A 5,906-nucleotide genomic window follows, 5' to 3' on the forward strand; every position below is an offset into this window, starting at 1 on the left:
CAGAGCTAAACACTAGGTCAAATGAGGACCTAGGTGCCAAAACAAAAATCGAAAATAAACTAGAGAGAGAGTGAGAGGAGTTCGGCCAAAGTTCTAGAGAGAGAGTCTCTCAAATCTCTTAAACTTGGATGAATGAAATGAAGGGAATGAGGCCTCTATTTATAGGGGAGGTTTTACCTTCAATAAGGCAGTTTCCTCTTTCATTGAATATCACATATTCATGAGCAAATATTGCTCTCCTTCCCTTAGAGTCACACGGCCAAACAAGCTTCTAGAAGCCTTTGGATTTGTTTCCTCTTTTGTTCCCTTCCTTACTTGGCCAAAATTCCCATTACCATGTATAGGAAATTTGTTTCCTCTTTTTCTTTTGGCAAGTATCTAAATACATTAATGCACAAAATAATCTCTCTTTCACACTAAGGGCTGCACGAAATTTGGTCTCCCATTCACTTGGGTTGAACGGCCAAAAGCCTTCTAAAAAGGCTTTCTACGTTTTTCTTTAATTGTTCATGACAACATAAGAAAAGCCCATTAAGAATTTTCAAGTAAAATTCTATGAAATGAAATTAATTCACAAGGCCCAATAAACATGTTATGGCCGTGTGATATAATATGTCATCATATGACATTGTCAAAAAAATGTATTGACATTCATTTCATGCCATGTCCAAAAAGACAAAATTACCCTTTCGACAATTTTCGTTATTGTTTTGACTTAGCTTCAAGTTTAACTATTCCTAATCGATGTGATTCGTGACAGTGACCTCATGGACCCAAATGAACAAAGCTTGAGCTAAAATACTTGGACTCAAAAGTTCACAAACCTTTTCCAAGTTTAGCTTAATGCCAACTGACTCCACTAAAGAGTTGACACTGAAAATCTCTCGGTTCAAATGAATTTATTTTCTACTCAAGAATTCAACCTAATTGTAATGAGTGGATCCACAGAATATTATCATGTTTACCCTTCATGAATATCATCAGCTAGTCGGGATTTACAAAATTACCATTTTACCCTTCTAGCTGTTATTTCCTCAACTCCTTTGTCGCTTGTGAATAAGTTAGAAACAATGTATTGACGAGGAGCTAACAAGTCACATTGTTTCATCCAAAAGAGTCAGGACTTAATTTGAACACTGGCCAGTTCATTTATTCACACTCCAGGGAACAAAGCACGAGGTGATATACATTGCATTTCAGCAATCTTGTACATGAATTCCATATGAGAACTTCACAAAGTTACTCACGACATTCTCACAACTTAGTACTTCACCAATAGGCCTTGTTCGAAATCACATAGTGAGTCCGAACTCTGACTTTCTCAAATGAGAATACTAGGGTGTGAAATGACATGTCTCATTTCAGGATTAAGGTAAGCACGATGCAATTCATACGTAGTGACTTCGAGACATAAGAGGTTAAATGGTTTGTTCTTATCTTGTCTCTAGAAGTGCACCGGTCAATTCAGTACCTTCGGAAGATACCTAGAAGAACTATAGAGTCTCCAACTCTCAATGCCTCATAACCAGACATCATAGATTCTTCTAACGATCGTACTGAGATCAATAGTCCTTTGACCCTTAGATTGCGAATATATCGTTTTAAGAAAACTACGAAGAGTTTGTTCATGCAAATCTACATTTGTCTCTTCGTAAGTTGTTTAGTTTGTTTATGGACTAAAGACTAATGTTTTATCATAAAGCTTCAAACAGACACGGAAGAATGAATGAACGTTTCAACTTTTTATTAATAAATAAGCAGTTACAAGCAAGAGTCTTCGTAAGACTATATGACATCAAATGTACATAAATACACACTACAACTCTTCTTGTGGGCACCATTGACAACAATATTTAGTCAAATACTATGCTAATTCACGAAATATTTGTGAAGGAGATCGGAGTAAACTGTATTCTAGTTCATATGCGGTATTCTTATACTTAGTTTAAAACTTTTTTTAAGTATAATAACATTGATTTTATTATAGCTTCTGCGTTTTTCTTTTCCTTTTGTAGACATTTACGTTATCATATGCGGGTTGGCGGAGAATTGCGAAAATTCGCCTTTAGCAATCCCATTGACGTTTCTCCGTCTGTAACTCAATTAGACGAGCCTATAGGGCGATCAGAACACCTTTTTAAGGGAATGAAAGAGTTGTTCCCTGGTCAATTGTTACTCGCGCCTTATAATTATGAGTAAGTAATTACACTAGAAATATCTTTTTATTTAACCGGGTTAAATTTATGTTAACTTACATTATATTTTGATAGTTTTCATTGGGTTCTTCTGGTGGTGGATGTTAGCAAGCGCACGACATACTTTCTTGATCCCATGAATTCTAAAAGAGTTCCGTCTCATTTGAATTCGATAGTGGACTTGTGAGTATATTAAAACAATATATATATTTAAAATTAATAGTTATGATTATTTTGTTATAACTTTTATATACATGTATAGAGCATTCGATAGCTTTGTCGGTAACAAGAAGTTTTCATGGAAAATTCCAAAGGTATATATATGCACAATTAAACTAGTATATCCATTACTATATATTTCAATCTAACATATTTTTTACAGGTACCGAAACAACCTTCGACAATTGAATGTGGCTATTTTGTTTCAATGATGATGAAAAACATTGTTGAAACTCGAGATTTTCATAAATGTTTGCAAGAGGTATGTACACATTTAAATACACATATTCAATACGTATATATATTGTTTCACTCACAAACAACTCATTTTTATATATTATTAGTTTGAAAAGTTGAAGAGTTATACGGATGAGGCAATAGATGCGTATCGAGAAGAATAGTACAAAATGGTGTTAAATTTTATGGACACGGAAGTCAAATCGTCAAATGTGAATGTAAAGTGAGTATGTTTCCGGTGCATGAACATTCGTTTACATGGTTTAATATGTTTCGGTTTAAATATACGGTACAAAGTACGAATAATATAATTTGATTTTGAAATTATTGAATGGATTATCAAAAATTCGTATTGGTATGTTTAGGTTCGGATTTTGGAATATATATTGAAACTGTGTGCATGAATTTTTTGTAATATTCAAATTTTTATATATTTAAAAAAAATTACATTAGACAGCGTTTGTAAATAAACGTCTTAAAAAGATGGCACTTTTGAAAAGAATAGACAGCGTTTGTATATAAACGCTGTGAAAACTTCTTACCCGCCATGAAGACACGTGGATGCCACGTTGGAAAAGAATAGACAGCACTTATATACGAACGCTGTGAAAAACATTAGATAGCGCTTATATACATATGCCGAGAAAACATTTTTGCCCAAATTCTTACGTGGCACCACTTTAGACATCGTTTATTTTAGGCGCCGTGGAATACTTTTAAACTCATGCGATACAACAGCGTGCAAAAAACGCCTTCAATCATATTTCACATTGTTTAAAAAACCCTGTTAATCAATGTTTTTGTAGTAGTGTTGACGCCTTTGCCCTCCAAACATCTCAAGGAGGTTGTAGAGCATGTTGGCGGTAGTCTCAATGTCATGATGTAGTTGTTGCAACACAATGTTCATTGATGCTAAGATATAGCACATCACAATCTCATCGGATCGAAGCCAGGCTGCCAAGGCCTCTTTGTCCTCTTGAGTCAAATCATTATTCGTTCATAAATGAACAAAGCTTGAGCTAAATACTTGGACTCAAAAGTTCACAAACCTTTTCCAAGTTTAGCTTAATGTCAACTGAATCCACTAAAGAGTTGACACCGAGAATCTCTCGGTTCAAATTAATTTATTTTCTACTCAAGAATTCAACCTAATTGTAATGAGTGGATCTACTAAATATTATCAATGTTTACCCTTCATGAATATCAGCAGCTAGAAAATTACAATTTTACCCTTCTAGCTGTTATTTCCTCAACTCCTTTGTCGCTTGTGAATAAGTTAGAAACAATGTATTGACGAGGAGCTAACAAGTCACATTGTTTCATCCAAAAGAGTCAGGACTCAATTTGGACACTGGCCAGTTCATTTATTCACATTCTAAGGAACAATGCATTAGGTGATATACATTGCATTTCAGCAATCTTGTAAATGAATTCCATATCTATGAGAACTTCACAAAGTTACTCATGACATCTTCACAACTTAGTACTTCAGCAATAGGTCCTGTTCGGAATCACATAGTGAGTCCGAACTCTGACTTTCTCAAATGAGAATACGTAACCTGTGAAATAGCATGTCTCGTTTCAGGATTAAGGTAAGCATGATGCAATTCGTACGTAGTGACTTCGAGACATATGAGGTTAAATGGTTTGTTCTTCTCTTGTCTCTAGAAGTGCATTGGACAATTCTGTTTCTTCGGAAGATACCTAGAAGATCTATAGAGTCTCCAACTCTCAATGCCCCATAACCAGACATCATAGATTCTCATAACAATTGTACTAAGGTCAATAGTCCTTTAATCCTTAGATTGCGAATATATCGTTTTACGCAAACTACGAAGAGTTTGTTCATGCAAATCTACATTTGTCTCTTCGTAAGTAGTAAAGTTTGTTTATGGACTAAAGACTAATGTTTTATCATAAAGCTTCAAACTGACAAGGAAGAATGAATAAATGTTTCAACTTTTTATTAAATGAATAAGCAATTACAAGCTAGAGTCTTCGTGGGAGTTTATTACATCAAATGTACAAAATAAAGACTACAACTCTTCTTGTGGGCACGATTGACAATAAAAGAGAAGAAGGGGCGGCCAAGTTTAGAGAGATAAGGTCTCAATCTCTAAAATTTGTGTGTTCCACATCGTGAATGAGGTGGGGTATTTATAGGAGGAGGGATTGCCATGAAGAGGTAGTTTCCTCTTTTCATTTGAATATCAAATATTAATGAGCATAATCTTTATTTCCCATTCCTATCAAAATACCAAGGTTCAAAGTAGTTTCCTCTTTTCTTCCATTTTGCCGCCCACCTTGATTGCTTCATGGAGCAAATTTGTTTACTCTTTTTTCTTTTGGCAAGTATCTTCATACATCAATGCAAAAAATATTTTCTCTTTCTTCCTTGAGGGTGCACGAAATTGAGCTTCTAGAACATGCTTCTAGATGTTTCTTTATTTGTTCATGACAATATAAGAAAAGCCCATGTAGAATTTTCACATAAAATTCCATGAAATGAAACTCAATCCTTAAGGCCCAGATTCAATAATGTTGGCCGTGTAGAGTATTTCATTGTCCTCGTATGAAAACGTCAAAAAACTTATTTATTGACATTCATACCATCTTATGTCCTAATGGACAAAATTACCATTTACAATTTTCGTTAAATGTGTGTAGTTCAACATTTGAACATGTTTTGACTTAGTTTTCCTGTTTAACTAATCCTACTCTAATGACTTGTGGTAGTGACCTTAATGATCCAAATGAACAGAGCTTGAGCTAGCATACTTGGACTCAAACGTTCACAAACCTTTTCCAAGTTCTAGCTTAATGTCAACTGACTCCACTAAAGAGTTGCCACTGAACTCTCTCAGTTCAAATTAATTTAATTTCTACTCAAGAATTCTTCTTAATTGTGATGAGTGGATCCATTGAATATTATCTATGTTTACCCTTCATGAATATCATCAACTAGATGAGATTTATAAAATTACCATTTTACCCTTCTAGTCGTTATTTCCTCAACTCCTTTTTTCGCTTGTGAACAAGTTACAATCAATGTATTGACCAGGAGCTAACAAGTCACATTGATTCATCCAAAACTGTCATGATTCAATTTGGACAATGGCGAGTTCGTTTATTCACATTCCAAGGAACAAAGCATGATGTGATATACATTGCATTTCAACAATCTTGTACATGAATTTCATATCTATGAGATCTTCACAAAGTTGTTCATGACATCTTAATAACTTAGTACTTCAC

At 34.4% G+C, this 5,906-nt stretch overlaps 1 long non-coding RNA gene across 1 annotated transcript; it reads left to right on the forward strand.

Moving 5' to 3' along the window:
- Positions 1–2,353: 2,353 nt before the first annotated feature.
- Positions 2,354–2,813, forward strand: LOC149393479 (uncharacterized). The gene is made up of 4 exons (XR_016299634.1): positions 2,354–2,378; positions 2,458–2,509; positions 2,578–2,676; positions 2,759–2,813. It is a non-coding gene; the product is annotated as an uncharacterized LOC149393479 (long non-coding RNA).
- The last annotated feature ends 3,093 nt before the right edge of the window (positions 2,814–5,906 follow it).

Source organism: Urtica dioica, chromosome 6, assembly GCF_054948205.1.
Source record: "Urtica dioica subsp. dioica isolate 48M chromosome 6, U.dioica_male_clone48M_v1_H2, whole genome shotgun sequence".
NCBI lineage: Eukaryota > Viridiplantae > Streptophyta > Magnoliopsida > Rosales > Urticaceae > Urtica > Urtica dioica.